Here is a 10,936-nt window from a genome sequence, read left to right on the forward strand (position 1 = left end):
CTTGTTTCACTGAGGCTCATCAGCTACCTTTGGAGTTGGCTTCATTTTAAAAAAGAAGTTGATGATGGTGAAGGTGATGGGAATACATGGAAAAATGTTATGTCACAAAGATAATCTGAGCTACTATAGTAATAAAAATGTATTTGCCAAAGATGTCTACTTAGGAAACATTCTGGAACAGAGCATTTGAATAAGTTCAAAAGGCTCAGCATCATTTTAGTCAACCAGAAATGGTTTAAGTAGAGAATTTCAAATATAAAAAGAAGGATTTCTTTCTCAGGAAAGATTCTGAAAGTCTGGATATCATTGAAATTGCAAAATCTTGCAGACTTCAAAAACTCTAAGGACAAATTGTGTTAGCATGCACAAATCACCTAATTTCCTATATTTTTATATTATAATTATGTGATGGATTGTAACAGAGAAAATAAATCTTTTCTGAAATGCCCCTTTGAAATTAAAGAATAGAAATGCTTTGGTATGAGAACACAGTGATTTATTGGATTTCCATGGGGTTTTTTTTATGCAACCCCCCATGCTTGTATATTCACCTTCTTTCACAAAGCTTTATAATTCAACTGAACCAAATATTTCAACAGAAAATAATATTGTTTCTTACACCTATGCTACTATGAATCACATTTCCTGTATTTTCTACAAAATGTAGCATAATATTTGCCTTTGAAAATCTAACTTCTTATTTTGATGGTTAACTAGTCCCATTAGAATATTTGGCCCTTCAGTCACAGGTCTGGCATCATATCTCTCCTCTCAAAATGCCATTTCAAATTACTTTGACTAATGTAATTTTTTGGTTTATTATTATTAACTAGGAATATCTACCATGTTTTGTTTCTTGATCAAAATCATTAATTTCTCTTGACAGCCTTCAGGTGGCACTGAAGACGAAAAGGAAAAAGAAAGGGATATTTTCCCCCTTGAAATTATAAACCTATAGTTGTGCCTTAAAGAAAACTTGGTTCTGTTTGTATGATCTTTACTGAAAGGGACTATCTGGAGTTCTGTGGCTTCACATATGCATTCCCATACATTCCACTACAGAAGATGAAACATGACACTTCCTTTGTAAAGGATCCAAGAATCCTGCCCCTAATCCATAGATTTCATATGTATGTAATCAACTTTTATTGGTTTTGTGAGGATGAAGCTTCCCCTTCCAATGTGAGCACAATAGAAACTTTGACAGTGTCATTAATAAAGAACTGTCTGGCTCAGACAAGCAGGGCAAGTTTGTATAAAGCTTTTATCCCAGTGCTTTCCGTGATATTTGTGTAGTGTACTCTTGCTATGGCACACTTGCTGTGTCAGACCCCAAAATGCAAACTGCTTGGAAAAAGAGAAAGTTGGTGCTGTTAAAAAACCACAGCACAGCCGAAAAAAGTTGAGGGTTTCATAAGTATCTTTTTCTCCTGCTGATGGTAAAAATCTTTCAGGTCACGATAGTGAGCCTAATGAAGACAATGGCAAAGAGCCAAAGGATTACAGTGGCACTAAATCAAGCCATTTGATGGGCAAATTCTTGGCATTTGTGTTTTGAAGCTTTGATGGCTTTTCTTCAGAAACTCAGGGCACTATCTGAAGACCTGAGGGACCCAGTTTGGAAATTCAAGTGAATTTTGGGGCTCTTTTTACCGTGACAAGTGCAATCCATCCTTTCAAATTCAGAGGCAGTCAGAACTACAAATATTACAAAATGACCCCAAGATATTTTGGAAGCAAATACTCTATTTGGATATTAATTCATCCAGAACTCCAAATAAAAAATACCAGGCACTGTACACTGTTCTCAGCAAATGGTTTTTTGAAACATAAGCCAAAAAAACGTAGCAAAGAATCACTACTACTTTCTTGCACAGCACACAATTTTCCTTTCACAATCACTAGGATTTTACAGCTATTACTAAATAATAACTACATTTAAGTGAAAAAAATAACTTTGATAATACTCTCATCTCCATTGAAAAGCAATATTAATGATTATTAATTTTGCATAAGCAATTATGTAGAAGTCAATTAATTAAGACAGTATTTTTGAGGAGGTCTTTCTAAGTTATATTTTCTTAGTTTTATATATAACTTTCTGTATTCTAAAGATCATAGATTTCATGGGGAATATCTTCACCAGAGCACTTAATGCATCTACAACATGTGGCTTCACCAGTGTACAAAATTGGATGTTAATTTACAAGCCTCTTTGTGAATATTTAAAAAAATATTTAAACAAATTATTTTCTTCATCTTGAAATTTTTTGTGGAAATATAAATTCGTTAAGTGGAGAGATGTGTAGGCAGCTGTAAATACCTGTCATGAATATTTTTTTTTCTCTTCGGTTTTCTCAACTTCCCATTTTCTCTACTTCCCAAAATCCCTCAAGAAAAAATAGCAAACCCAAATAAATTTTGGGTTTAGACACTGTGGTTCTTAAGTTATACATTTTCACACATAAAATAAGTAATAAAATTACTTTTTAGTAAAAATATCTAGAATCACAAAGTAATTTAGATTGGAAATGGAGTTTGAAAGTTATTCAACCACCAACACTGATCAGGACTAACTTCTGAGTTAGACCTGGTTGTTCAGGACCTTTGTGAAAATCCTTATTTCTATCCTTCAGGATAGAAAATCCACAGCCTCTCTTAGATACAGTCTCAGAATTTAACCACTTTTCTTTTGAAAACTTTTCTTTATATTCAATTGAGTTTTCCCTTACTCTTAAGTTGTGACTTCTCATTCATCTGTCTGTCATCCTTTTGCTGTAAGTCTCTGAGAAAGGACTCACTTCATCTTCTCTGTCTTCCCTTTACCTGTATCTGAGCTGCATGTGTGCTCTTGCTGGATTCCCTCTTTGGCCTTTTCTTCTGAAAGTTTAACAAAAAAGCTCAATTAGCATCCCTTCATTCATTTTCAGCTCCATCCCCTTAATTATCTGAGTGACCCTCCACAGGTTTAGTGTTTCCCTTCTGAAATTCTATCTTGACTGACTATACAAGCACAAGCAACTACCATCCATCTTCAACCACCTGCTTCAAAATTATTAATATGCTTTGGTTTCTCTGGATACCCTTTTAATGATCTTTTTCTTCAATTTGTTTCATCTAACCCTCATTTTGATAGTTCATAGTTATTTTTTCTCTCAAGAAAATAGTCTCCTACTTTTTTCACATTACTCACTATTCAAAACTTGCTACAGACATCACTCAGAACACTCTCCTTTTGATCAGATTCTAAGTTCTCATCCTCTGATTCACAGATGTAGCAAAACAGTGAAGCTCCCTTATCTCAAATGTAACTTCTATAATGAAAGGACAGCAAGACCTTGCTTAGCATTATAACAACTGACTAATGATACTGAGTGCCCCATTTTTGTCGCTGTTGAGCAGCTAGCAGAGTAATGAAGGCACCAGTTCTCAGTGGCAAGAAGGAATGACCTTTATTGTTTTGATTTCATCACCTATATAGAGTTCTCAAAAGTCACCCAGACTGGTCGGTCAGAAGCCTTCCCCAGGCCTGATTGGCCAGGCCTGCACTGTCCAAGTTCTGGGACACTGTTCCAATAACATCCAAACTTTATCTTTATTTATAAAACACAAGAAAATTTCTCATGGGAAAAACCTGTGCTAGCCACATATTTTAGTTTGAAGGTTTGGAAAATATTGTCCATTGTGGTATTTATAGTGAGCACAGAAATGTGGAGGAACCTCCTATAATTAGTCACTGCTGAAAAGATAAAGTTAATAGGATTTAAATTATTTTGACTGATTTCCACTACTGAGACCTAGGGCTTCCTTCCACTAATCTCACTCTCCAGCTTGAAATGGGACTAAACTGAGGCAATGCAAATAGCAGCTAATAGTTGCAACAGTTTGAAATATTTAAAATTAAACAGATGAACAAAATAAACGGAAATTTAAAAGGCTATTCAATGGCTATACTTTTGGGGTTAAATATTTTTGTGAGTGCACTCCTTTAGTTGTAGATTCACACAGCCAAACAAATGGAAAATGATCCTATTTTGTAATAGTGTAAGGAGCAACAGACAGAATATGAAACATATATATTGCAATCTTCTACTAGGGTAAGTTTTCTAAATTTAACTAGTAATACTGCCAACAGAAAAGGAAAAGAATTTAAATTTTTTAATTTTTCCCCCTTCTTCTTTTGTTATTTATTTTTTGTAGTTTCTTCAACTCTGACATTAAGATCACAGTGGTCTCCTTCTTGTTAGTCATGTTTCTGAGTTTTCCACCACTTACATAGTGCTATGTCTCAGTGTAAAAAAAAAAAAAAAAACAACTAGACAATTCATTTGAAAAAGCAAAGACTTAGACTTTCTGTTTTAAAAAAAAACATAGAAGTTCTTTATCTGTATTCATTTAGTCCATGTTGGTTGACACTTTAAAATATTTTTAATTCCTGCCCTAAGATGGGGAACAATATCTAGATTGATATAAAAAAGGCTATGCACAATTGCAGAAGCCATTTCAATAATATTAGTTAATGGACAACCATAGAAGGGCACAAGAAAATATCCTTTCCCTGAGATGAGATGTAGAAAAAACAACTGGTACCAATTCATTTGGGAATGAAAGTTTCAATCTGAGAATCTCATAATCCCTTTCTAGGGAGTAAAATCCTTTTTACATAGGCTTAATATCATAGTTCATGAATTGCCTCAGAAATCTTATTAAACTGGATGTTTTTTACCTTGTCCAGACCTAAACTGCAGGGTTCACATTATCTGAAAATCTCCATGACTCAGTATTATTAATTGTAAATTTCTCACATTAGTGAAAAAAACAACAAATGACACACCTTGCTTGAACAATTTTTCATTGCCATCAGATACCAAACAGCCTTAACACTGCCAACTTGATCAGCATAGATTATTAATTATGATACTGCTGGTACAGTTCAATTTAATCAGAAAAGAACATCAAGGAGTCCAAGAAGTAGGGTATATAATGCAATTTATCTTTGCCTTGTACTGATAGGGATAACAATGATTTGCAAATTGGTTCAGCTACAAATACACAATTAAAAAGAGATAAATATCAAAAGATATGCCACATTTTCAACTCAAAGCCAAAAGTGCAGGTCTTAATCTTAGAAGTCAGTTTTAAAATCATGAGTTAATTCTTCCTTTGATGTGCATGCTTAACTCCCATTAAAATTAATGGGGGTTACACATGCTCATTGAGGAAGAAATAGACCCCGTAGTGTGTATATTCTTCAAATAATAAAGATTTGGTAATTGCTATATTATTTGTTCATTAATTTTCAATTTATCTTGTAAATGTGCACTCTTTGTGATCTTAGGTCCAATTATGTAGAGTAATTTGTGGCAAAAGGTCTAGTGGAGCATTATCCTCTTAAAGGACATGTGGTTTTACAGCACATATTGACAGTGCTCTAATTCTCAAACTTTATTACTTGCAAAACACACCAAAACAAGAGAATTTTTGTTCTCTATGTGATCCATGTTCCCTTTAAACCACTTTGTATATTCTATTGCCTTCAATCATCTTTGGAAAGGCCATTTCCCTTTAATAGTGGCCAAAAGCAAGATTTTTAAAACATCTCATGATAAAATGAACACAAGTTACTGCAATACAATCTGTGGACAACAGACAACAATTTATTACTTTCACAGCCTCAAATTCCCTCCTAGATAAGAGTCTTGTTGAAGCGTTTTGCCTGATATTAATGTGGTCTGAACAATTTTTAAAGTAGTCTCTAATTTCATAGAGCGTGACTTCTCATTATCATGTCTTCTAATGCTTGAGGATGGTCATACAACTTAATAATGTGTTCTCTTTGGGAGCCTTTAGGTCTTTTTCAAGATACAATATTCCCTTCCTGACTTGACTCTCTCTTTGAAAAATCCTTCCCTAGGTCTCTTACCCAGTTTTTTTTCCTTAACTACTTCCCCAAAAAAAACCTGTTAGTACTTATATTCTCCTCCCACTCACCTATTTTCTAGAACCGTGTCCTTCCCACTCCCTTTTTAACATAAAATAAATTTTCAGTGTCTGATTTTTAGGCTTTTTCAGTACAAATCAAGTACATGGAGTTATCTGATGATGGAGCATTTTCTTTATGCTCACCACAATAAATTCAGATTCCTTGGGTCACCTGGATGTGCTTGTGCCATTCCTATATGATGCATTAATAAAGTGGATGTGTGACAAGTGAATTGGTTTACCTTTGGCTGAGGTAGCACAGATCCTGTGATCTAGTCTTCATATCAGGTAACTAACAACAAGTGACTTTGTAAAGGTCATAAAAGAGTGAAGTAGTTATGGTCTTTAGCCAATGTGACCCAAGGGGATCCCATGAAAGGTACCATGTTCCAGCAGAAGTTTCCTATTTATCTTTAAGAAAGAGGTGATGATTAAGTTCAATGGAAGCTGAATTAATGAGATTAAAATCTTTCTTGTGACTAGACATCAGGAAGCCAGGCAAAATTCAGGATGCCTTGAACACCTGTTTAAGGGCGAGGAGGAGAAATTTGTAGAACCCAATGTAGAAAGAGATCTATCGATGCCATTCCACTTAAACATTTAATACACAAGTAGCACAAAAAATAAAGGTATTATGATTCTGGGGAGGGGTTGAGGGTTAATGAAAGACTTGGAAATTGCCTAAGCCTATGAGAATGGAAGGACAGGGACACAACACTAAAGCAACACAATTTGTTTTAAAAGTAACCTGCAAGATACTTTCAGAGCAGTTCATTTTTGTCCCCCAGAGGCTCACAGTTGTGGAGACTTGGTATCAAGTAGAGATCATTGGAAATGGTAATGTTTTGTGATACAAAGTCATTTCACAATTATACTTTTATGTAATATATACTTCCCTTAAATATTCCATGTTTAAACAATTTTCTAAAAAGGCTGAATTATTAACTCTTGGAGGAAGAAGATATTTTGTAACTACCTTTTTCATCTATCATTCTAATTTTTTGAAAATAAGTTAAAAAAAAAAACCAACAAGAAACCCACTTTCAAAACAGAGACTATATGACAATATATGCCATCTCAGTGAACACTTTTTATTAACAGAAATTTTTGTGGCTGTCTTGGTCTTTTAGTATACAATAATTGAAAACACCACCACTGTCCAAATTATTGGAGTTGTCTAGTAGTATAAAACGATCTTAGAGAGAATATCTATTTATACAGTGTTTGCACTACAAACAAAAACAAAAGCTATAGTCTATAACTACCTGATTGCACAACAGGGAGACAGCAAGTGGGTCTGTAGATACCTCATGCTTTACATGCTTCCAATTTTGTAAAAGATCCTTCCTCTCTGCATTTTTCCTTCGTCAACTTCATTTTTTAAACACCTATTTAGGCACTACATAAGAGAGCTGGAGCATGTCCCTGTGTGACCCTTGCCAGGCAGAATGGTGCCGCAAAGCTCAGCCCTGCAGTGGTCAGTGTTAACCCCAGCAGCTCCCTTCTCACCCCACAGCTCCCCACACACCCACAGACACATTTGTGAAGCCAGGCCCAAGAGGGTGGGTGTGTGAGAAGTGAGTTGGCAGGTCTCAGGGTAAGCCAGAATAGGCAGATGTGTGTGTAATAAAACTCAGCACCCTGATAGGCAATGTTTAGCACCCCCATGGCCTTTTTAAAAGAAGGGACCAAATGTTCTGCAAAGCAATTAGGGTATGTGTTGAACAGAATGAATCCAGCTTGGGTTTGATTGTAGTTCTTTTAACATAGATGCTAACTTTATTTTGCTGCTTCTATATACTGCAATGTATCCTCGATAGCTCTTTAAATATAGGTATTTTCATTCTGAGGCAACAGAGACCTTCATTTGTCTGCTCTACAGATACAGACATTCATTATGCCCAGGAACAGCCTACCTAGCTTTTAAAGACAGCAGTCCAAGGAACAGTTTACAGGTTGATTAAAGTTACAAAGTCAGTGCAAATGCATGGCAATGATCTAGGATTTCAGGCCCAAAAGGGGACGTTTAGACAATTCTGACACCAGCATTTCCCTTTGATCTGTATCTACAATGTATCTCTGCAGAAAAGTTCTGCAGGTACAGTGTATGCCGGGGAAGCTGAATGTAGGTCAATGAGATGCACTCTGCTTTTTAAAATAAAATCTTTCTGCAGAAAATGCATGATTTCCTGTTATGACTGTAGACTTCACATAGAGTATCATACATTCATTTTTTAAAAATGCTTTTCTATTTGTGCAAGAAACATTCACTTTGCTCAAGGTGCACAAACACACACATATACACACAAGATTCTTTACATAATATACTCATTTATGGATAATTTCTTTTCACGCATTTACCATCACTAATTGGTGGCTGACACAGCAGACCACAGAATTTCAGGATGCCTATTCTTGAGCAGTAAATGAGGTTAGCCAAAAAGGTTAGACAAAGGGCTCAATCCAGAGAAGACTTGCATACCAAAATCCTGTCTAATGCTCAACTTTTGATCTTCAAATCCCTAGCTCACTACCACCTAAGCTTATCAAGACCAAAGCCCATGAGTGCCTAGCTCAAACCACAAGAGATCTATGGGTCCCTGGTTTCATGACCCAATGCTAATCTGTTAGCTAAGAATCCTGCCATGGCTTCCCAGGAGCACAGTGGGCACTGGCAAAGAGCACAACATTTCTCCTGCACTCTGACCTGGCTCTGGAAGTGCCTGGCCCTTACACTGACTGTTCAGAGAGCTCACTGCAAGAGAAAACCCAGGAGGTCATTGTGCTGTTAGTGGGCAGGAACTACCTACCCAGCTCCTTCAGGATAGACTTGCCCTGAAAGAGCCCTTGAATAGCTTTCCTCTGAGCAACCAAAACCCTTTAGATTTCACTAAATGTACTTACTGCATCAAGCCCCCAACTGAAAACAACTGAAACAAAGACAGGAGGATCAGGGAGAGCAAATGGGCCAGAGGAGACAGTGTCCATGCAGTTTCCACAGTCAAGTGAAAGTTTAGGTGTTTGCTTGATTTGGAACCTAGAAGAACATGAGACTCATAGGAGAGCACTAAAAACTGAAGATTTTTCTGACTCAAACTTCATGTTTTTAGCTGTGATTGGGTCAAATGATTTGGGATTTTAGATGAAGAGGATTTTCGAAATGAAAATGAGCCACTGGAAAATGTATGTGGGAAAATGCAGTCTGTTCCAGATCTTCTCCCAGATTTTACAATGTGAGAAAGGCAGTAAGTTGGGACAGATCAAAACAGATGAACAATAAAATAAAGACTGAATTTCTTAATAAAATTTGTATAGAATCCTATGCCGTCATTATCCTGATTTCTGTTTCAGCCAAGAAGGAGGAGAGGGATGCTCTTTAGCTGGAGACATTTCTTCTCTGAGTTGGTAAAAGCACATGTTGAGTGATGACACTGGTTGAAATTATTTCTATTAGGTTGCCCTGCACTTTGAAGAGTTGTGTCTCAGAGGCCATGGGCTGTGTGTGCACTGGTACTGTGTTAGGACACTGTGTTCTGTGAAAAGTACCTGTCAAACACAGGCTCAAGCTGAAGTTAATGGAGTTTTGCCATTGCTTAAGTTGAAGCCAGGTTTCCAGCCCTAGTGTCAAAGAGGTTCTTTCCCCCCCTCCTCCAGTTCTGCTACAGGCACCGGCTGTGTGCTCAGTTTATCCCATGCCTATCACAAATATAGCAGCGCAGACCTTGTTAGCAGCAAGCTCAATTATTGTAATACCCTCTTCGTGGAGCTCAGAGCCAGGCTGCTCAGCGCTGCTCACTCTGAGCATGCAGCACGTGTGCTCAGCCCAGTGAGCCAGCAGGAACACATCACACCACGCTGCATCCTCCACGCTGCCAGCCTCCAAAGCGGCAGGTTGATTTTAAGTTGGCCCTTTCAGATTTAAAGCCTTAAGTAATAAAGGCTCTGGCTATGACTGATCCCCTTCTCTTTGAGCCCTGCCCTAATGGGGAGCTGTGTTCCCACACCACCTGCTTTTCCTGGAACCCTACTGTCACATCGCAGATCTGCAACAGATTTTGACTTTTCTGTACTGAACTACACGCTGTATCTCACCCCCGGAACCTTCCTTCCCCGTCAACCCTTTCCATTTATATACCACACTCATCCCAATGTTAGCAGAACTTCTCAAAATGATCACTGCCATCTCACAGACTAGCCAGGTTTTTGATGGAGGTGGCGTTAGAGCAAGTTAGCCAGTGTGGTTTCAAGGTATCAGGTACTCACTTTTTCCCTCCTGCACCCGGAGAAGAGGCTTAGTGTTTTCATTAGACCTGAGGTAAGATGAGTTTCATTTTCTGCAGGTCAAGAGCAGACAAATAGGAAGTTAGAGCAGAGCATCTGACTCCGTTAATATATCCTCTAATTTAACCTGCTGTAACTTGTTTGTGCAGCTGTACCCTAAGGCTGGCCACTGTATTTCATTACTCTGCCTCTTCCTCCTTTGCTTAATGGAGCTAATGATGCTTCCTTTGTAATGCACTTGTGAATCTAGGCATAAGAAATGGAAGTTTCAGAAAGGTATTATTAATTAACGTTTATTCGCCTGTTTGTGCTCTAATCATCCCACCCATCTTTCACTGTACACTCTCCTTGTGATTTTATTGCAGCTGTATTCTCCTCTGGCAATTAATATCATTATTGGCCCCATGGTTATTATTTTTTCTACCTCATCTTTTTTTCACTTTAAAATATGCATTTGTTTACTTTCAATTCCAACAGGGTATGTGCAATTGTCTATAACTTTGTTGTCAGTATACTTAATTTACTTTAATTACCATTTATATTGGCATATATTTTGACATTTAAATTAATAAAGCTATTATTAATATTATTAACCATAACAATACACTAGTTTTCTCTTAATTTTAAAACATAATCCAAAAGTTACAAAGCACGGATGCCTAAGGTTAGATAA

The 10,936-nt window shown here is 36.9% G+C and overlaps 1 long non-coding RNA gene across 1 annotated transcript; it reads right to left on the reverse strand.

Annotated features, from left to right (window-relative positions):
- Positions 1–2,328: 2,328 nt before the first annotated feature.
- LOC146435976 (uncharacterized) lies at positions 2,329–10,333 on the reverse strand. Its single transcript, XR_014852866.1, has 3 exons — positions 10,246–10,333; positions 6,225–6,505; positions 2,329–2,880 (listed from the first exon to the last, which is right to left on the reverse strand). It is a non-coding gene; the product is annotated as an uncharacterized LOC146435976 (long non-coding RNA).
- Positions 10,334–10,936: the final 603 nt, after the last annotated feature.

Source organism: Lichenostomus cassidix, chromosome 5 (assembly GCF_008360975.1).
Source record: "Lichenostomus cassidix isolate B80296 chromosome 5, HeHo_3.0, whole genome shotgun sequence".
Lineage (NCBI taxonomy): Eukaryota > Metazoa > Chordata > Aves > Passeriformes > Meliphagidae > Lichenostomus > Lichenostomus cassidix.